The sequence below is a fragment of the Peromyscus californicus genome, unplaced genomic scaffold (genome assembly GCF_007827085.1).
Source record: "Peromyscus californicus insignis strain IS unplaced genomic scaffold, ASM782708v3 Scaffold_1__1_contigs__length_55948999, whole genome shotgun sequence".
In the NCBI taxonomy this organism is placed as follows: Eukaryota; Metazoa; Chordata; class Mammalia; order Rodentia; family Cricetidae; genus Peromyscus; species Peromyscus californicus.
Genome location: NW_026294492.1, coordinates 52474178 through 52497461, shown reverse-complemented (window position 1 = coordinate 52497461; position 23284 = coordinate 52474178). Strand labels below are relative to the sequence as shown.

Genomic DNA, 23284 nt, shown 5'->3' with positions numbered 1-23284 from the left:
GGAAAGCTCTATAGAAAATCTTGCTTCACAGATGAGTCTGTCAGATATGCTAGACTTGTAGGACAAAGATGGATGCCCCAACATTGCAGAGGAAACTCAGGTGACTGTCCAGGAAGCCAGCTGTTTCTGTCATTCCTCACATATTTTGGAAGTCACTTGTTTGTGCTTCCTGTTTATTTCTTTCTCGGGTCTCTGAGGGAGTTGAAGATTAGATAGCTATAGTTATAGTTTTCCTTGTTAACAAATTCAGAAAAGAAATGCACTAAAGAGTTGTAAAATATATAAATTTAGAAAACACCAAATGATTGTTTTTGGTTTGTAATACAAGTTAGGATAGAGAGTAATTTAGGTACATTTTGAACTCACCAAAATAGGAAAGATAATGGAATATTTTTGCTGAATTTGTCAAATGCAAATAGACTAGACATTGTTGATGTATTTATTGCCTGTATATATTTTATACAGTTATTGTACTTATTGTATATAGTTTTTTTAATATTAGTTATAACTATTTTTAGACAAAAAAAGGGGGAAATGTCATGATTTTTTTTTTGTGCTCTAACAAGTAAAGTTTGCTGGGGATCTTGGGACAAAGCTAGCCACTATATTAAACACAGAGGTCAGGCAGTGGTAGCACATGCCTTTAATCTTAGCATTCAGGAGGCAGAGATTCATCTGAATCTCTGTGAGTTCATGGCCACACTGGGAACAGAGCCAGCCATGGTACAAATGCCTTTAATTGCAGCATTAGTTAACCATACAGGTCTGGAGGTCTGTACAAACAGACAGGAAGTGATAGAACTGGCCAGAAAGAGGAAGTAAGGCAGTCTCAGATGTTCAGAGTTAGTGAAAGGAGAATACTGGGTTTATGCATGTTTGTGCCATATGAGTCCAAAGTAAATACTCAGGGATTTTATGAGACATCAACATTCACTTTTTGAAATAGGAGGGAAGAAAAAATATCAGATTGATTTATAGATTGTAGTTTTTCTGTATTTTCTTAGAGTTCATTGAATGTGATATGTTATATTATAAAACAGGTAAGATATTTTACCTTAATGGTTTTCAGACTGGCACTTCACAAAACTTAGATCTTAGAACCACCTTAATGCTTGTCATTTTCCTCATATGATAGGTTGTGTTCTGTACCCTTCAGCTTCCTGATGGGCCATTTCACTCTATCCTGAGAGATCATGACCCATTTCCAAATCTCCATCAACTCTTCCCCAAGACAAATATCTTACTCTTGCCATGATCATTTTGATGGATTATTTCAGCTGGATCTGTGTAGCTAGAGTTTTTCTGCCTGGCCCACAGTCAGGACAAATCTCTTTCACCTGTCAGTCCCACAGCCACTCAGACCCAATCAAGTAAACACAGAGACATATTGGTTACAAACTGTATGGCTGTGGCAGGCTTCATGCTAACTGTTTTTATAGCTTAAATTAATCCATTTCTATAAATCTATACCTTGCCACGTTGCTCGTGGCTTACTGGCATCTTCACATACTATTTCTTATCGTGGGGGCAGGCAGTGTCTCTGCCTCAGCCTTCCACTTCCCAGCTTTATTCTCCTCCTTCTCCCGCCTATACTTCCTGCCTGGCCACTGGCCAATCAGTGATTTATTTATTGACCAATCAGCAACACACTTGACATACAGACCATCCCACAGCAGATCTGGTCACAACAGATGACAAAAAAAGTATTAAATTTTTATCAGAGATAAGAAAAGATGCAAATTAACAAAGCAGAGCCTCTTTAGCCTTTGTGAATGTGATTCCAAGAATCACCTTTATACAGTTATACAAGAAACCGGCATGTATGTATCATTATCTAGTTATGATATCATCAGCAAAAGTTATCATATATGGTGACACTAATTCTCTTTAAGCTTTGAAATTTCAAATTTTGAAAAATGAAAAATATAGACACACAGAAAACCTGGGTCACAAATTCACAATTGTCTGTTATTACAAATAACAGAAATGTCATCTCTGCCTTAGTATATGGAACTTTTTCATTTCACACAGTCATAGTAAAATTTGTGGATTTAGAACTCTTACTCATACTATGAAGTCTTGCAAATACTCAGAACATATGTCCTTTGGAATACTGGGGAGGCTGAATTTGACCACAAGTTTAACATCTGCTTCACAAACGGAGAATGCATGACATATGAGGCTATCAATTCTTTGAATAGTCTCAGATCTAACATTTGCACAAGAGTCCATTCAGCTCTTACACAGTCTGGGGGATATGTATCATTTGGTAATTCCTGTAAGGTTACTGGATAATTTAAGGTTGGCAGTTTGAAATCCTTAGGCTGTTTCTCTGTAACATTTAATGCGATGCTGATACTTGTTCTTTAAATTCCTCTGTCTGGGTCTGAATATATCTATGATTATTTATTTATTTATTTATTTATTTATTTATTTATTTATTTTAGGAGCTGAGCACGGAACCCAGGTCCTTGTGCTTGCTAGGCAAGCACGCTACCACTGAGCTAAATCCCCAACCCCCATCTCTGATCTTTTTAAACAAGCTTTTCTAAAACTTTTATCTTGGCACTCATATAACAAACTTTTTTAATGATAAAATAAAAATGATAAAACAAATAATATTTATAATTGACATTACATAAATCCCATCTAAATTAATTATCCTCTCATCTAATTGTTCCATTTTCAAACTATGCATTGTGTAATCATATAAGGACCTAACTCTCTCCATCATAATAGTGTTTTCCATTTTTTAATGTGGGAAAAACTCTTTCTTTTAACTAATTCTATCCTTTAAGAATTCCCAATTGCCACAGGCAATGAGATTTTTTTGTGAATTCATGCCCTGAAGTTGGGGCATCCGATGTAGCACAAATCCTAACTGGTCTTAATAATAAAAATCCAGAGCCAGATATCAGGGTAACAAGCTGGGGGTGCCCTTAAAGATTATTATCAAACATTTGGACCTGAAAAGGTTCCAGTAACTGCTGTTTCTTATCGGAAATTAATAGATGAAATTTTATCACAGAAACATCAGGATTCTGTCATTGCAAATGTAATTATAAAAAGGAAGAAAAATCCTTCAGGTACAGAAATATAAGAAGGAATCAAAGAAAAAAAAGATTTAGAACAAAAGGATAGAAAAAAGGAGAAAGAGTGTGAGGATCTCATGACCTTTGAGAGTGATGTTGAAGAAGATAAGAAGGCAGTCAGTAAACTCTCAGAAATAGAAAATAAAAAGGTTGAAATTGAAATTAAAGGACCCATGGAAGGACAAAATATCACACCCGGAGGGAGCAAGATAAAAAAAAATAATTAAAAAAAGGTAAAAAATGGCTGATAAAAAGACACCCTTGAGTTAAAATCAAGATCATACCATTTGGAGGGAGCTAAACCTAAGATGAAAAAATATATCCACCTTTGACAGAATTTTTAGATACCAAGGATGATCTAAGTGATGAGGCTGGGATGACTTGGGGGAAGAAGCAACTAGATAACATAATCCAGACTGGCCGCTTGTCACTCAACGTCCTCAATCTTAAAGCCCTTTCCCCAGTGCCCTGTCCTTGACATGTCCAGTTCTCAACCCTAGAAAAGAGCTTCAAGACAAGATAGGGTTTATCAAAGAACAAATAAAACTAGAAAAAGAGTATCAGGACCTTATAGTTCAACTAGAGGGTTTAAAAACAGGAAAATCCAAGAGTGAGGCCAAACAAGGAAAATCCTGTAACAAAAAGTCACCTATGAGGAGGACAGCTCCGAAATTTTCCCCGAAACCAGAATTTACACCAGAATTAGATGAAATAGAAGCATTCCCAGTAACTGAAACACTGGATGCACAAGGGCAGGCCTGCCTGGTAACATTCAGGTTTCGTTTTCAAATTAATTAAAGAATTAAAGACAGTGGTAGCACAGCATGGGGCCACAGCTCCCTATACTACAGCAATTGAGGAGTCAGTGGCCGAGAATTGGCTCACACCTGGAGACTGGCAGACACTTGCTAGAGCAACTCTAGCTGGAGGGGATTATCTTCTGTGGAAGTTTGAGTTGGTCCACACATGTGAAGATACTGCCAGGCGCAATGTGCAAACCGGCAATGGATGGAATTTAGACATGCTGATAGGAGAAGGGAATCATGCTAGCAGTGAAGTTCAAATGCAATATGTTGCAGGTATATTTGCACAAGTCCAAGTGGCCCCAACTAAAGCCTGGAGAAAACTGCCAGTGAAAGGGGACATGAGCTCTTCTCTAGCTAACATCAAACAAGGGCCAGATGAGCCTTTTGCAAACTTTATCCATCGTTTAATAACTGCAGCTGGCAGGATCTTTGGCAACACTGATGCAGGTATGGACTTTGTCAAACAACTAGCTTTTGAAAATGCCAATGCTGCCTGACAAGCAGCCATCCACCCGTACAAGAAAAAGACTGATTTTTCAGGTTATATACTCCTCTGCTCAGATATTGGAGCCACTTATGAGCAAGGTCTTACTATGGTTGTTGTTATGCAAGGGTATACAGGTAGACAATTTCTATCCCAACAAAATAAAAATAAGGGTTTTACTTATGGGGAAACTGGACATTTTGCTAAGGAGTGTAAGGGACATAAAAATACAATGGCTTGCATCACAGATATAAAAGAAAACATTGGGCTAGTAAATGCAGATCCAAGACAGATGCTCAAGGACAACCCCTGCCTCAGGTTCAGGGAAATGGGAAAAGAGACCAGAACCAGGCCCCCAGACCCAAACAAATCTTTGGGGCAGTCAGTTTTGTTCCAGCAAACAACAATCCATTTCAAACCTCCTCAGAGCCACAACAGGAAGTGCGGGATTGGACTTCAGTTCCACCACCCACCCAGTATTAATACCTGAGACGAGGATCCATGCCCTACCCACTGGAGTCTTTGGCCTTTTACCTAAGGAAACATTTGGCCTTATAGTGGGACGTAGCAGTTCCACACTCAATGGGTTACAGGTACTCCCTGGAGTTATAGATAATGACTACTCTGGAGAAATTAAGGTTAAGGCATCTTCCCCAAAAAATATTAATACCATTATAACAGGACAAAGGTTTGTACAATTGCTACTTCTCCCCTTATTCTTCACCTCTAATAAAGTAGCTACAATCCAAAGAGGCAATAAGGGCTTTGGATCATCAGATATTTACTGGGCAGTAGTATCATCACAGAAGACTCTCATGACCATATGGCTGGATGGCAAGGAATTCTTGGGTCTGGTTGATACAGGTGCAGATGTTACCATTATTAAAAAGGAAGAATGGCCCATGGCTTGGTCATTAGATGCTACCTTGACCCCTTTGAAGGGAATAGGACAAAGTCAAAACCATGAAAGGAGTTCAAAAATTTTAAATGGGAAAGATCAGGAAAGTAATCAAGGTACCATACAACCTTATGTTATAGCCAGATTATCAATCAACTTCTTGGCTAGAGATTTGCCTCAACTTGGAATAATCATGTGCAGTCCTAATGATGTTGTTACCACTCAAATGTTGAAAAATGGGTACTTACCAGGTAGAGGCTTAGGAAAATATGCAACAGGAATACTAAAACCTCTGGAGGCCACCTCTAGATCATACAGAGCAGGATTAGGCCATTTTTCATAGGGCCCATTGATACTCCTGTGACTCATGCAGAAAAAAAATCACCTGGTCATCTGAAGAGCCTGTGTGGGTCGATCAATGGCCTGTTACCCATGAAAAATTATTGACTGAACAGCAGCTGGTACAGGAGCAGCTTGAAGCTGGCTGTATCATCCCTGGTAATGCTCCTTGGAATACTCCTAACTTTGTTATTAAGAAAAAAATCAGATAAATGACAGCTATTACAAGATTTAAGGGCAGTGAATAAAATGATGGTATTGATGGAAGCCTTTCAACCTGGCCTCCCTTTACCCATTGCCATACCTTTGGGACATTTCAAAGTTATCATAGACTTGAAAGATTGCTTTTTCACCATCCCCTTTCATCCAGATGATCAAAAATGCTTTGTATTCAGCCTACCTGCCATCAATTTTAAAGAACCAATGAGGAGATGTCAACAGCCACAGGGCATGGCTAATAGTCCCACTTTATGCAAATCTTATGTTGCTCTTGCAATGCAATCAGTAAGAAATCACTGGCCAGAAATGTATATAATCCACTATATGGATGATATTTTGATAGCTGGAAAAGATGGTGGCAAGGTTTTAAAATGTTATGATGAGCTTTAAAATGCCTTGCAAAGTAAGGGACTGGAGATAACACCTGATAAAGTTCAGGTAACAGATCCATATACTTATCTTGGGTTCCAAATGATGGGGTCTAAAATTTCCTCTCAGAAATTAGAGTTAAGATTAGGTAATCTTAAAAACCTAAATGATTTTCAAAAACTTCTTGGAGATATTAACTGGCTTATCCCATATTTGAATCTCAGTAAGAGTGTGTAAAAACTCTTTATGATATATTACCTGGAAATGCTAGTGCCATGTCTCCCTGTGAGCTTACTCTGGAAGGGAGAAAAGCTATTCAAATAGTAGAATAAGCCATCAGATCACAAGCTGTCACATTTATGGATTATGATAAACCTTTGAAATTTATTATATGTAGAACAGTTCTTTCACCAACTGCTGTTTTTTGCCAGACTGCACCTTTAATGTGGATACATCTCCCAGCCACACCCAAAAGGGACATTGGACCTTATTATCAGGCTGTATCTGATCTTATAATTTTAGGGAGAGAACAAGGAAGGTGCTATTTTGGTAGAGAACCAGATGTTATTATACAACTTTATACCAAAAAAAATTGATTGGCTTATGGAAGCTACTGAATTCTGGCCTATTGCTTTGGCCTCATATTTAGGAATCTTAGATAATCATTACCCTCCAGATAAACTTATTGATTTTGCCAATAAACATGAATTTGTATTCTCTATGTGACATCATTTGTTCCCTTGAGGGATGCCCTATTGGTATTCACTGATGGCTCCTCAACAGACACAACTACTTATGCTTATAATGATGAAGTAGTGCAATTTACTACAAATGGCTCCTCTGCTCAAGTAACAGAGCTACATGCTGTCATCGCAGTTTTTTCAGCATTTTCTGATCAATCTTTTAATATCTATACAGATAGTGCTTACATTGCATGCCCTATACCTTTACTGGAAACTACCAGTCAAATTAAAAATGTTTCCAACACTGGGGATTTGTTTAGGCAATTGCAAACACTTATTCAAAGGAGAACTTGCCCTTTCTTCATAGGGCACTTAAGTGCTCATTCTGGATCCCAGGACCTTTGGCTGAGGGAAATCAGAAAGCCGAACCAGCCACTCGCCCAGGATCCTCTAACTGCTATGGGATGTTCTGTATGGCAAATGTGTTGCTCTGATTGGTCAATAAATAAAATACTGATTGGCCAGTGGCTAGGCAGGAAGTATAGGTGGGACTAACAGAGAGAAGAAAAGAAAGAACAGGAAGGCAGAAGGAGACACTGCCAGTCGCCACCATGACAAACAGCATGTGAAGATGCCGGTAAGCCACAAGCTACGTGGCAAGGTATAGATTTATAGAAATGGATTATTTTAAGATATAAGAACAGTTAGCAAGAAGCCTGCCATGGCCATACAGTTTGTAAGCAATATAAGTCTCTGTGTTTACTTGGTTGGGTCTGAGTGGCTGTGGGACTGGCAGGTGAGAGAGATTTGTCCTGACTGTGGGCCAGGCAGGAAATCTCTAGCTACATCTAATCATCTAGTGATTGTGGTCGGTTCTGATAAAACTCCTGAGTTGTTTGAGCTCGAGAAAGTCATCAATTGTACCACATCAATGCACAACTCTTTGGCTTATGCACAATATTACTAGGGATCAGGCAAGACAAATAGATACACATTGTCCATCTTGTGCCATACAACTCCCAGTTCCTCATCTTGGAGTTAATCCCAGAGGATTAGTGCCTAATGCACTGTGGCAAATGGATGTCACTCACATCCCCTAATTTGGCAACCTTAAATATGTACATGTAATAATAGATACATTTAGTGGATTTATATATGACTCCCTGCAACCTGGTGAAGCCACCAGGCATGTTATTAGCCATATGCTGATTGCTTTTACAGTCCTACGATGACCACAACAGATTAAAACAGATAATGGTCCAGGTTACACCAGCTCAGCCTTTTCTCAATTCTGCAAATGCCTTAATATTCAACATGTTACCAGTATCCCATACAATCCTCAAGGCCAAGGATAGTTGAAAGAGCACATCTTTCCTTGAAACTTACCATTGATCAAATAAAAAAGGGGGAATGGTATCCTATAAGGGGGTCACCTAGAAATATATCATCTCATTCCCCTTTCATAATTAATTTTTTAAATTTTGATGCAAATGGACGATCAGCAGCTACTCATTTTTTGGCTTATGGATACCCCAAAGCAATTTGCATCTGTATTATGGAAAGGCCCCATAAACAATTTTTGGCATGGCCCAGATCCAGTTAACATTTGGGGAAGAGGTTCAGTATGCATGGGGAAGAGGTTCAGTCTAAAGAAATGAAATCTGCAATATGGCTTCCAGAATACCTGGTCAAGCAAATTGATCAAATTCAAAAAAATTGAGGATAACAGTATAAATGACTCCAAAGATGAAGGGTTGTCCTGAGAACATTTTTATTTTTTCTATTTCAGATAATAAAGCTAAAAGCCTGGACTATGCTACTCCCAGCTGATGGTGGATTTGGGCCACCAGTGAATCCTAGAGAACTAATTAGGGCCCTGCTTGGCCCTCCCTGTGAGTGCTGTGGAGGCAATAGAGGGACCAGGCCCACCTAGATCACCCAGATCACAGATTGTGGGCAAAAAGTAGCCTATCCTACCTATTCACATGGTATTGGTGGAGGGTACAAGCAGCAGTGGGTCTGTGTCAATAAACCAAAAATTATACCCACTAACGGTCTTCCAGAACCATGCCCTAGTGGTTGCTAATATGCCTCAGAAATGCACTCAACCTGTTATGACCTTGTTCAAGAGTGCAAGGGGACAGATAGTAAGACGTATTTCACTGCCAGTTTGCAAAGGAATTACTGTGGCTCTTTGGAGGCGATTGGTCTGTCACCCCTCAGGTCCTTGGCAATTGTAAATATGCCTAAGCCTCGTGTATGGGTAACCCTAGTAAGGAGCTCTGCTGGAATAAAGTGGCCCTGATTCATGTACCTGGTGGGGTGACCCTCAAGATACAATCAAAGAAAACATAGTTCAAAACCAGGTTCAAAAAAAAGCATAGTTCAAAACCTCACCCCCCTTGCCTATATCTACCCTGAGATTTCTTGAATAAACAAGACTTGATCAGAATCCTGTCTTGTCTCCATCTTTCCTGTCTCTTGTCTCCCACATTCCCACTTCCTCCCTAGGGTCTCTGTTGACTTACCTGTGGGTCAGAACAGTGTAGGAGAAAGTTTGTTGTATATAAAAGGGAGAGGTTATCCAGTAGCCAGAGGTAGACATACCAGGGAGGATCCAGAATGGTCATGACCCTGAGATGAGGTATGTGAGGACAAGGGGAAGGAGAAGTGCAGAGGAGATAGTGTAACCAGATGCAGCAGCCACAAGGGCCAAAGGTACAAAATGGGTGGGTAACCAAAAGTCTGGATCATATAAGTTTGAGCCTCTGGGGGAAAAGCATTCCAGTCCTTGTGCTGTAGAATTAAAGGTAGAGGGAAAGGTATGCCAGGTATACTCTATAACAGGTAGGGACTGAGGGATGCTAGGAGAACCTCGAGGCCAAGTCTGCTTTCCTATGTTACTAGGAACCTCAGATTTTGTCCTGGTTTGAAACTTCTTTTTTTTTATTTTGTTATTTTGAGACATAGTTTCCTGTGTAACTGCCCTAGCTGTCCTGGAAATTACTCTGTAGACCAAGTAGGACTCAGCCTCCCAGAGATCTATCTGTCATCTCTCCATCCTGAGTGCTGAGATCAAAAATGTTTACCATAACTGCCCTACAAAACTTTACATTCTGTGGTGATTGGAAAGAAATTGGTGAGTTACCAGTAGGCAGGCAAAAATCCTGTAGTCATTCTTGACTACCGCCTCTACATTGGACCCTGTAATTTACAAGTCCCACTTAGTCCCCCAAACCTACCAATCCTCCGAGACCACAGCTGCTCTCTCAGACAGACTCTGCCAGCTCCAATTGGACCAAGAAGTGAGTGACTATTCTCCCAGCCAGTCACCCCAGCCTCTAGGCCTCTAGGCCTTAGGCCCAGGGGCACAACTCATGCCCCCATAGCACCTCCCATTGAAGCCCCAGTTTCAGGCCAGCAGGCAAAACTCCTACATGAAGGTCTGACCACCACCATGCCCAATCAGACCCTGCAATCTACAAGCATCACTCCATTCCCCAAACCCACCCATCCCCAAAAACCACAGCTGTTCCCTGAGACACAAACATGACCCGTGCCAATTAGACCAAGAGCAGCTTCCTAAGACACAGACACCATTTGCATCAATTGGAGGAAGAGATGGATAGATGCCAGTACAAGAATATATTCAAGCTGCCCCAGTTGCTGACCAGCAGGGAAGAATCCTGCAGGCAGGTTTCCCCATCCAAACCACACATCAGACCCTGCAATTTATAAGACCCACACCATACCCAGAACCTACCTATCTCCCTGCCATGCCAGTAGCTTCCTGAGATACAGAATTCGCCAGCTTTGGTTGGACCAAGTGGTGACTGACTCTTCTCACCTCTGGACCTAGGCCCTGGAACACAACCATCCCTAGGAACCCTCACCCACCCCTGTCCCAGTTGACAGCCAGCAGGGAAGACTACTGTGGGAAGGCTCCCCCATGAAAATCCCCTATTGGAACTTGTAATCTACAGGACCTACTCCCTACCCCAAACCTACCCATCTCCCTATGATGTCAGTCATTTCCTGAGACACAGAATCTGCTAGCTCTCATTGGACCAAGAGCAGGTCCCTGAGACACAGAATTCATCAGCTCCAATTACACCAAGAACTAACATTGAGAATGGCCCCATGAGCCATAGATACAGCAAGCACAGATTGGACTAAGAGCAGTTCACTCAGACACTGGCACCTCTTGCACCTATTGGAGGAAGAGATGGATTGAGGCCAGTGCAAAAATACATACAACAGAATAAAGAGCTATATGGCATCACCAGAACCTAGCAGTTCTACAACAGCAAGACCTGAACATCACAATGTAGAAGCAGGAGAAAGCAACCTTAAAATTAACTTTATGAAGATTAATAGAGGCCTTTAAAGAGGGAATAAAAAATTCTCTTTAAGAAATTGAGGAAAGGAGAAACAAAAAATTGGAAGAAATCAATAAATCCCTCAAAGAAGGCCAAGAAAATCATAAGAGAGCAATTAAACAGGTAAAGGAAACAGTTAAAGACCTGAAAATTGAAATAAAAACAATGAAGAAGACACAAACTGAGGGAATGCTGGAAATAGAAAACCTGAGTAAACAAACAGGAACTATAGATGCAAGCATAACCAACAGAATAGAAGAGATGGAAGCGAGAATCTCTGGCATAGAGGATATAATACAGGAAATAGATTTGTCAGTCAAAGAAAACACCAAAGCCAAAAAAGTCATAACACAAAACATCCAAGAAATCTGGCACTCCATGAAAAGGCCAAACATAGTAAAAATGGCAATTTTACCAAAAGCAATCTACAGATTCAATGCAATCCCCATCAAAATACCAACACAATTCTTCACAGACCTGGAAAGAATAATACTCAACTTCATATGGAAAAACAAAAAACCCAGGATAGCCAAAAGAATCCTGTACAATAAAACAACCTCTGGAGGCATCACGATCCCTGACTTCAAGCTCTACTATAGAGCTACAGTAATAAAAACAGCTTGGTACTGGCATAAAAACTGACATGTGGACCAATGGAATCGAATTAAAGACCCTGACATTAATCCGCACACCTATGAACATATAATTTTTGACAAAGAAGCCCAAAGTGTACAACGGAAAAAAGAAAGCATCTTCAACAAATGGTGCTGGCATAACTGGATATCAACATGTAGAAGGCTGCAAATAAATCCATATCTATCACCGTGCACAAAACTTAAGTCCAAGTGGATCAAAGACCTCAACATAAATCCAGCTACTCTGAACCTGCTAGAAGAGAAAGTAGGAAGTAGTCTTGAACGCATTGGCATAGGAGATCACTTCCTAAATATAACACCAGTAGCTCAGACACTGAGAGAAACAATTAATCAATGGGACCTCTTGAAACTGAGAAGCTTTTGTAGAGCAAAGGATACTGTCAACAAGGCAGAGCCACAGCCTACAGAATGGGAAAAGGTCTTCACCAACCCCACATCTGACAGAAGACTGATATCCAGAATATATAAGGAACTCAAGAAATTAGACATCAAAATGTCCAACAGTCCAATTAAGAAATGGGTATAGAACTAAACAGAGAATTCTCAACAGAGGAAATTCAAATGGCTGAAAGACATTTAAGGAATTGCTCAACATCCCTAATTATCAGGGAAATGCAAATCAAAACAACTCTGAGATACCACCTTATGCCTGTCAGAATGGCTAAGATCAAAAACACTGAAGACACCTTATGCTGGTGAGGATGTAGAGCTAGGGGAACTCTCCTCCACTGCTGGTGGGAATGCAAGCTTGTACAACCACTTTGGAAATCAATATGGTGCTTTCTTAGAAAATTGGGAATCAATCTCCCCCAAGATCCAGCTATACCACTCTTGGGCATATACCCAAGGAATGCTCAATCATACCACAAGGGCACTTGCTCAGCTATGTTCATATCAGCATTGTTTGTAATAGCCAGAACGTGGGAACAACCTAGATGCCCTTCAACTGAAGAATGGATAAATAAAATGTGGTACATATACACAATGGAATACTACTCAGCAGAGAAAAACAATGACATCATGAGTTTTGCAGGCAAATGGATGGATCTAGAAAAAATCATCCTGAGTGAGGTAACCCAGACTCAGAAAGACAAACATGGTGTGTACTCACTCATTGGAGGATACTAGATGTGGAACAAGGGTGACTAGACTGCTACTCACAACACCAGGGAGGCTACCTGGAAAACAGGACCCCAAGAAAGACACAGGGATCACCCAATGACGGAGAAATGGATGAGATCTACATGAACAGCCTGGACATGAGTGGGGGTAGTGAAGGGTGAGGGCCAAGGGAAAGAGACCTTGGGGGAGTGGGAGATCCCAGCTGGATCAAGAACAGAGAGGGAGAACAAGGAATAGGAGGTTATGGTAAATGAAGACCACATGAGAATAGGAAGAAGCAAAGTGCTAGAGACGCCCACAGAAATCCACAAAGATACCCCCACAATAGACTGCTGGCAACGGTCGAGAGACAGCCCGAGCTGACCTACTCTGGTAATAGGATGGCCAAACACCCTAATTGTCGTGCTAGAAACCCCATCCAATGACTGAGGAAACTGGATGCAGAGATCCACGGCTAGGCCCCGGGTGGAGCTCCGGGAATCCAATTGGTGAGAAAGAGGAGGGTTTATATGAGGGAGAATTGTTGAGACCAAGGTTGGATAAAGCACAGGGACAAATAGCCAAATGAATGGAAACACATGAACTATGAACCAATGGCTGAGGGGCTCCCAACTGGATCAGGCCCTCTGAATGGGTGAGACAGTTGATTGGCTTGATCTGTTTGGGAGGCATCCAGGCAGTGGGACCAGGTCCTGTGCTCAGTGCATGAGTTGGCTGTTTGAAACCTGGGGCTTATGCAGGGACGCTTGGCTCAGCCTGGGAGGAGGGGACTAGACCTGCCTGGACTGAGTCTACCAGGTTGATCTCAGTCCTCGGGGGAAGGCTTTGCCCTGGAGGAGGTAGGAATGGGGGGTGGATTGGGGGGAAGGGGAGGGGGCGGGAGGAGGGAGAACAAGGGAATCTGTGGCTGATATGTTGAACTAAATTATATGTAAAATAGAATTAAATTAAATTAAAAAAAGAAAGAATATTAAGAGCAGCAAAGAAAAAAGGCCAAGTGATTTATAAAAGCAGACCCATCAGACCCTGACTTTTCAATGGAGACTCTGAAAGCCACAAGGTCCTGGCCAGATGTAATGCAGACATTAAGAGACCATGGATGCCAGCACAGACTACTATACCTAGCAAAATTTTGATCACCATAGATGGAGTAAACAAGACATTCTCAGACAAAACCTGATTTAAACAATACCTATCCACAAACCTGGCCCTAGAGAAAGCACTATAAGGAAAACTCCAACTAAAGGAAGTCAGAAGCACCCACGAAAACACATGCAATAGATGACCCCAAAGTAGTAAATCCCAAAGAAGGGAAATACACACACACTACCACCATAAGACAAACAGGAATTAACAATCACTGGCCATTAATAGCCCTTAATATCAATGGACTCAATTCACCTATAAAAAGACACAGGCTAACAGAATGGATACACATTCAGGATCCATCCTTTGGCTACATACAAGAAACACACCTCAACTTAAAATATAGATACTACTTCAGAGTAAAAGGCTGGAAAAAGACTTTCCAATCAAATGGACTTAAGAAGCAAGCTGGTATAGCTATCCTAATATCTAACAAAATAGACTTCAAACTAAAAACAGTCAAAAGAGATTGAGAAGTACATTACATATTCATCACAGAAAAATCCACTAAGATGAAGTCTGAATTCTAAACATTTATGCCCCAATACAATATGCCCCAAATACCCACATATATAAATGAAACATTACTAAAGCTTAAATCGTGCATCTAACATCACATATTAATAGTGAGATACTTTAACATCCCACTCTCAACAATGGACAGATCTGCCAGACTGAAACTTAACAGAGAAATAAGGGACCTAACAGATGTTATAACTCAAATGGACTTAATAGATATCTACAGAACATTCCATCCTAACAAAAGGAATATATGTTCTTCTCAGCACCTCATGGAACCTTCTATAAAATCGACCACATACTCGGTCACAAAGCAAATCTCAACAGATACAAAAAAATTGGATTAACCTCCTGTATTATACCAGACCACCATGGCTTCAAGTTAGATTTTAACAACCACAAAAATTAAAGAAAGCCTACAATTCCATGGAAACTGAACAATACTCAACTGAATCACCAATGGATCAAGGAAGAAATAAAGAAAGAAATTAAAGACTTTCTAGAATTCAATGAAAATGTGTCCCCAGTCAGCAGGAAGTAGTATAGAAAACTATGCCCAAATTACCAAAATATTGTTTGTAAATATTTGTTTTCATTTAAGGTGGGTTGGTTACAAACCAATTGTTATTGGTCATAGCTTTAAAAAAGGCTAACCAAAGGAGTTATAGTCAGAGATCTCTTTTTTTGTCTATTTTGTTAGATATTAGGGTAGCTACACCAGCTTGTTTCTTAGGTCCAGTTAGATTGGAAAGTTTTTTACCCAATCTTTTACTATGAGGTAATGTCTGTCTTTCAGATTGAGGTGTGTTTCTTGTATGCAGCAGAAGGATGGATCCTGTTTTTGTATCCATTCTGTGAGCCTGTGTCTTTTTATAGGCAAATTGAGTCCATTGATATTAATGGTTATTAGTGACCAGTGTTTCTTAATTTGTGTTATTTTTTGGTGGTAATGTGTATGTGTTTCCCTTCTTTGGCATTTGTTGATGTGAAGTTATCTGTTATCTGTGTTTTGGTGGTTGCAGCTTGCTTCCTCGGGTTGGAATTTTCCTTCTAGTACTTTCTGTAGGGCTGGAATTGTGTGTCTGGTGTGCCAATATGGATTTGCATTTCTGAAGGTTGTGTGTGACTGTTTTTCTGAAGAGTCTATGTGGGACAGTGTGTCCATAAAGGATTATGTAGGTGTCAACTGCACACAAGATATGAGGCTGTATTCAAGTGTGTGTGTGAGATGAACTCATTTCCTATTCTGCCTTTCCTCCTGTCACTCACTCCTCCACTTAGCACAGCATCTATCCACAATTTAGCCTACCATTGTTTGTGTAAGAGAAGACCTTGGTGATGGCTTAGTTATAGGTCTGAGAACAGAGGGAAGAAAGAAAAAACAGGAGGCCATTCAAACTCACAGCTTAAGGGCTGGAGAAATGGCTCAGTGGTAAAGAGAACTTTCTGCTCTTGCAGAGGATCCTGGTTTGATTACCAGTTCCAGAGGCTCTAACACCCTCTTCTGGCCTCCACAGGCACCAGGTGTGTTAGATGCAGGGCAAACACTCACATACATATGATAAAAATAAGCTGCTCATCTTTATGTACAAACACACACACACACACACACACACACACACACACACACACACACACACACACACACACCCCTGTACAGCCTTAGGCTACATCAACAAAGAAAAAGAGAACATTAAAAAATACAAACAAACAAACAAAAAAATCTTTTCTGCATATTCCTTTCCTGAAGGCTGAAGTTAACCCCGCAAGGCCACATCATATCACATTCTGATCTGGTTAAGAAGTACCAACAACTCTCCACTTCTTTCCCTCAGTCCCTCCCCCACACCGCATTAGAAGACAAAAGCTCCCTGGGTAGCCCAGGCTGGCCTGAAACTTGCCATTCTGCTGCTGTTTCTCAAGTGCTGGGATGATAGCCCTGCATCACCACACCAAGCTCACACAAGTCTGTTTTTGGATGAACCTTCTATCCCAGGACAATGACTGTTTTGTGGAGTTGGTGCTATTGCACATCTACAGCCAGTGTATAAGATGTTAATGTAATTGTACATTTCTTCTCCCTCGGGGCTTATTATAACACCCCATGGTCCCTTTAGATCATTCGAGGTCTTCTCCCCCATTGCTTTCTGGCCATGTTGGCGGTGGCCCTTAGCTTTGGATATCATCTGTTTAGTGAGACAAGCCCTTCACTTTCAAAGGCCTCTTAGTCTTGAAAGTCTGACTCGTTTTTGAGGTTTAGGGCTCAGAAGGACCTTCTTGTCTTCCCCTTATCTCCAAGGGGTGGCTGGAATGGCTCATTACACTTGAGAGTTGAGGGGACAAGGGGTGAGACCCATCCGTTAACCCTTTACCTTGCAGAGGTTGGAGATCCTGGAAAGGCCAGTTTCAGACTAAGTAGCTTAGGAGACAGGGGCTGAGAGAAGGCCTAGAACCAGAAGAAACCAGAACAACTGGCTCCTTGTATGCGACATGCCTGACAGCTCCCGGGGCTCTTCCCAGGTGGAGGATACTTTCAAGTCAAGTATTATAAAAGGTAACATTTATTACATCTTAATAAGCATACAAAGAATTCATTTTCATTATAGCATTCCCCCGAAGGATTAATGTTAATTTTATAAAGAGTCACAGAGTCAAATCCTGTGTGATCTCATTCATGTGCAAGCTACAGATCCTGACCTTGAACAGAGAGTAGAATAGCGATTATGAGAGGGGAGACAGGGAAGAGGAGAGTGATGAGACTGTTCGACAATTTATGCTTTTATAAAGGATTAGAAGACAGGAGTTGGAGTGTTCCTGGCTAATGGGGATGAAAGTGGTAAGGAACTTGATCTGGCATCATAGTTTGCCTTCTTGTTCTGAGGTTTCACTGTGCCCTGTGAGTGGAAGCAATTATCACATAATTATCCACTGAGACAAAAGGGAAGTATTAACATAGTGACAAATCACAGCTGTATTATGTTTACAGTGATCTAGGCAGGCATGGTGAAGGTGTGGAAGACAGCCTTGCATTTGAGTTCAGCCCTGTACCTTTTGGATTTCTGCTTATTTATTGAATTGTTTTTAATTGTTAATTACTCCCTGCTGGCCCTTCTTTCCCTCTAGTTCTGGGATGGGACTCAGGGCCTCATGTACACTTGATGAATGCTCTATTCCTGAGCCATGCCCTATTACTCCATCACTCGTGTGTGCTTTTACTAGCCTACAGTCAGCCTTTAAAAAAAAATCACATGTATTCAGTGTGTGCGTGTGTGCACGTACGCACCCTCGAGCATGCGCAAAGCAGTCAGAGGACAGTCTGTGGGAGTTAGTTCTCTCCTTTCACCGTGTGGGGCCAGGACTGACCTCAGGCCATCCAGCTTGGCAGCAATCCTCTTTACCCATCAAACCACCTTGTCCTCCCCACCCCCACTTCTGCAAATTGTTTGTTTTGTGAACTCTATTCCAGCAACTCACCTTTGCCGCTGAAGATTGAAAGCACCTGCAGAAATACCCAGTGAATGAACGCAGCTGTGTGCCAATACCATGATTAAAAAATGCCAACAACACAGATATCAGGCCAGATTTGACTCACAGACTATCATGTCAACTCCCACACTACCTTGTTGTTTGTAGATCTCAGAGAGAATTTGTTCCAGACACACCCTCCATCCTAGGTAGACTCCAAACCCCTTGTATTTCAAAAGTCTTTTACATAAAATGGCATCATATTTGCACAGAACGCATTCCTGTCTTCTTTCATATTTAGCTCATCTCTACATTGTGTTTAATGCCTAGAACAGTGGGTAAAGGAGCTTGTCACCAAACTTGAAGTCCTGTGTTCAATCTCTGGGACTTACATGGCGGAGGAGAGAATGGCCTCCCAAAAGTTGTCCTCTGACCACACACACGCAGTAATAAATATAAGAATAACTCCACCTAGCACAACTTCAATACTGTGCATAGTTGCTATGCTATATTGTTTAGGGAATAAGAGGAAAAGTCTGTTCATGCCCAGTACAGATGCAAAGTGAACAACTTTTTATCAATTGATTGATCGATTTTTGGTGCTGAGAATTAAATCCAAGCCTTTGCACATGCTAAACTCACACTACCATTAATTTAAAAAAAATTCTTTTGAGGCTGGAGAGATGGCTCAACATTTAAGAGTGCCTGTTGCTCTCACAGAGAACCCAGATTCTGCTCCCAGCACCCACAGGGCAGCTCACAACTCCCTGTAGCTCTTGTTCCGGGGGATCCAAGGCCCTTTTCTGGACTCTGTGGTCACCGCACACACGGTGCACATATATACATGGAGTCAAACACTCACACACATAAAATAGAAATTATTTTTATCTTTTTAATTACGTGTATTCACATGTGGCTATGTACACTTGAGTTCAGTGACTGCAGAGACAGAAGAACGAGTTGGACCCTCTGGCTCTGAGCCACCCGACCTGGTCCTTTCAAAGAACAGCAAGCATTGTTAACCTCTGAACCGTCTCTCCAGCCTTACCGTTGAGTTTTAAAAAGTATTCCTTGGTGGTTTCATACATGAGCACGTGTATATTTAGATCATGTCTAACTCTCTTCTTTTTCCTCTTCAACTCTTCTTGACTCCTCCTGACTCCTCCTAACTTCAGGTTGCTGCCTCCTCCTCCTCCTCTTTATCTTCCCTTCCTCTAAAGAATCCACTGAGTCCATTTAGTGCTGCCCCGATGCCCATGAGTATAGGCACCAACCACTGGAGCACGGGCATCCTATCATGGGCCACACCACTGAAGAAAACTGCCCTTTCTTCCTCCAGAACCCATCAAATGTCAAGAGCTCTTGAAGCTAGATGTGTGCTGATTGATTGACTTTCTGATATGGGGGTCTTTCTATCCAACTCAGGCTGGCCTTGAACTCCTGCTTCTGCTGTCTCAGCCTCCTAAATGCCGAGATGATGGGAGTGCAGCTCTAGGCTTGACTCACTGAACACTTCACATCCAGTGTTGGTTTTATCTGAGGAGGTTGATTTGTGGATCTGCAGAGCCAGCTGCCTGGACTATAGGAAAGAGACAAGTGTTCAGACTCCTGACTGGTTTGGACTCTGTTGATTGCTCTTGGGATTCATAGGTGATTTCCAGTCATCATTTGGTAACTAGGAACATGATGTCCCTGAGGAGAGGGAGAGACTGCTCATCTTCTGTGCAGTCCTGTGTCTGTGAGTGTTCAGAGCAAGGTGAGAAGCAACACTGTGGCTTCAGAGGACCAGTTCATTTGGAGCAAAATCCTGAATGGGGCTTTGTAATGAGAAGCAGTTGCAGGATACAGGGCATGGAAAGCCTAGTCAGGCGACTTGTCTTTTGGAAACAGGTGGAGAAATCAGACAGATACAGAGAGCTGCCATCTTAGAAGACAGCCACGTGGGTAGTGGCATCAAAACAATGCTGGAACAGTTCAATGCTGCACTGGTGGTGCATGCCTGTAATCCCAGCTACTTGGGAAGCTGAGGGGATCAGTACTGAGAATTGAACTTGGAGCCTTGAACATGGCAGGCAAGTACTTTACCACTGAGCTATATAGTCTGGCCCTCTTTAAAAGAGAATTTTATTTTCGGTTTTGGTGTGTGTGTGTGTGTGTGTGTGTGTGTGTGTGTGTGTGTGTGTGTGTGTGTACATGTGAGTGCAGATGCCAATGAGGCCAGAAGGGGGCATAGCAGTTCTGAGCTGCCTGATGTGGGTGCTGGGAATGGAACTCTACAGAAGCAATATGCACCCTCAATCACTGAGCCATCTCCCACCCCTTTCCCAATAGCTCTCTTTTTTACTTTTTATTTTGAGACAGGGTCCTACTAAGTTGCAGGTGCTGGCCTTAAACTTGTAAACTGCCGTCCCCCACCATCCTCTAGAGTAGCTGTCAAAGGCTGTGTCAAAAGCCACAGTTTCTAAGCTGTTTTGTAACTTCCAAGTGTTTGGCTGCTAAACAGATTGGCCAATTTTATATTTATGTGCATTTTATTTAATTCATGGAAAACACATCATCCCATTTTGGTTATCTTTTAAAAAGTAAGTCAATAAGGATAAATAAATACGGACACATGCAAAAAAGGGACACAAAGTCTGAGGTTTCACTCCAAAAGAGGGTCATGAACCTCAAGCTGGGACTAGAATTGTCATCATTTCTTTCCCAGCGACCCCTCCCTCACAACATTGCTGTCCTGGTCACACACACAGAGCAGCCACATTAGTTAGGTGCCACTGTTTACCAGGCACCAGCTGATTTTGTCCTTGTGAAAAGTCGACTATGGGCGTCTTCGGGCTGGACACCCAACTACTGTGGTTAGGGCGACTAGCCTAAAGGTGCCCTTTCAAGAGCTCTTATGCATTGGGCATTCAGCAAAGGCCTGGCACTTTAGTTTGAGAGCTGCAGCAGCAGCTCCCAGTTGCTTGGGATGATCTCAGTGAAGGAGGCTGGAGGTAGAAAACCTGAAAGGTGTGCAGCATTTGTGTGTGTGTGTGTGTGTGTGTGTGTGTGTGTGTGTGTGTGTGTGTGTGTGTGTTTTCTACCCTGTCTCTAACCACCCTCTCTGGTGTTTGGGTCCGAAGACCTTAACCTTTTGCTGCTGGGATAAAAACTGAATCCGATCCCAGGCAGGCTCTCAGTCCCCCTTGCCTGACTTCTGAGCTGCAAGTGCCCGCCCCTCCACCTTACCCACTCCTTTCCCGGATTCTTCCCTCACCAGACCTGGTCTCCTCTGTCTCAGGAGAGAGGCTATGAGCAGCCACAGCATCAGTCTGTTCCTGAGGGAGAGCGGCCAGCGCCTGGGTGGTGTGGGCTGTCTGCAGGGACTTCAGGACAGTTGGCAGCAGAGAGCACTGCGCATGCACCTGTGTCTGCAGCCCAGGACCATAGAGCACTCTGCGCAGAAAAGTCTTCATCTTGCTCACAGTCAGCACTGTGATCATTGGTGAACTCTGCTTCTATGAGGTGGAACTTCTATTAACTACCCACCCCCCGACTCTGGTGCACTCATCTCACAAGTCCCCAGCCCATCAGAGGACTCAGGTAGAGAGGGCACATACACAAACACAGCTGTACGAATACGATGTGATGTCACATGTGTGGGTATGGGCATACACAAGTACACTGAACAGACATGCACTTTATGACTACACACAGAGAAGGATAAATATATCTTACATATGAATATATCCTACATATCTTAATTTAGAGGTGCAGTCACATAAACTGTGCTAATGTTCATAAAAATATGCAGCTATCCATCATACCCTTGGGAGATTGGTTCTGGCAAACACTACCCCATTTTATTTAAGGAACTTGATTGTCTATTGGTTTGGGTATCCACAAGCATTTGTTATGTGTGGCTGCTCAAGTCCCTTAAATAAAATGGGGTAGTGTGTGTATAGGATCTGTGGCTCTCTTGCTCTCTAGGTTACTTGTAACACCCAAAGCAATGTAACTGCTAGGTAAACAGTTGTTATATTGTATTGTCTAGGAAATATTGGTAAGAGAAAAAAATCTCTACATGTTCAACAGACACAACTTAAATAATTATGTGTAGGTTGTATAAAATAAAGGGTTCCTCATGACATCTTCATATCTATATACAATGTGCTTTGATCATATTCTTTTTCTGTCACCCCCTCTTACTTAGTCACCCTCTGCTGGTTCCTTTTCTCTCCCCAAATAGCCCCCTTTCTGCTTTCAACAGATAATTTTCCCCCTAAAAATTTCCATGTGTACTTGATTAATTCGACAGTGTGTATTCCAAGGATACCACAGCCAGCTATCCATCATACCCTTCTTTCACACACTCATCTATGCATTTACATCTACATGCTTAGAAGTCCAATTGCATATGCACTTCCATATTTGAAAGTGATAACATAGAGCTGGAGAGATGACTCAGTGGTTATGAGCACTGGCTGTTCTTCCAGAGGTCCTGAGTTCAATTCCCACATAATGGCTCACAGCCATCTGTAATGAGGTCTGGTACCTTCTTCTGGCCCACAGGAGAACACTGTGTGCATAATCTTAAAAAAATAAAAAGAAAGTGGTAACACAGACAAAAGAGTCACACTTACAGACACACCCAAGAAATGCATGTACATATCTTTGTATAAGATCCTATGTGCATATGAATGTGCACATACACGCCTATGCACACACAAATGCATACAGTGCACATATATATCCATGTGCACACAACTACATGCACACATTCATTCACACAAATGCTCATCATGCACACACACATATATATACCCATGCTCACACAAATGTACACATACTTACACACATACACACATGCACATACATACCCATGTATACATCTTTTTACACATGCCCATTCACTCACAAATACCCACATCTGTATATACACAAGCACATACACACATACCCTTGCACAAATGTACCCATGCACACACAAATCCACGTAATACCCATGTACACAAATGCACTCCTAGAATAGTCACTGCTCACCCTACTATAATCTTTTAGAGATGGATGGACAGTGCTTGGGGCTGAGATTCATAGTTCATTCCATGAACCCTTCCTTTATGGCTCT

General features: G+C 41.7%; 1 long non-coding RNA gene across 3 annotated transcripts in view; it reads left to right on the top strand.

Annotated features, from left to right (window-relative positions):
• The window catches only part of LOC128115865 (uncharacterized), a 56372-nt gene that overhangs the window by 9657 nt on the left and 23431 nt on the right, over positions 1-23284 (top strand). Inside the window, exon 3 of one of the 3 annotated variants that reach the window (XR_008220311.1) lies at positions 17092-17266. The exons of the other annotated variants lie outside the window; for them this stretch is intronic. This is a non-coding gene — a long non-coding RNA (uncharacterized LOC128115865). The remainder of the gene's footprint in view (positions 1-17091; positions 17267-23284) is intronic. 3 annotated transcript variants of the gene reach the window in all.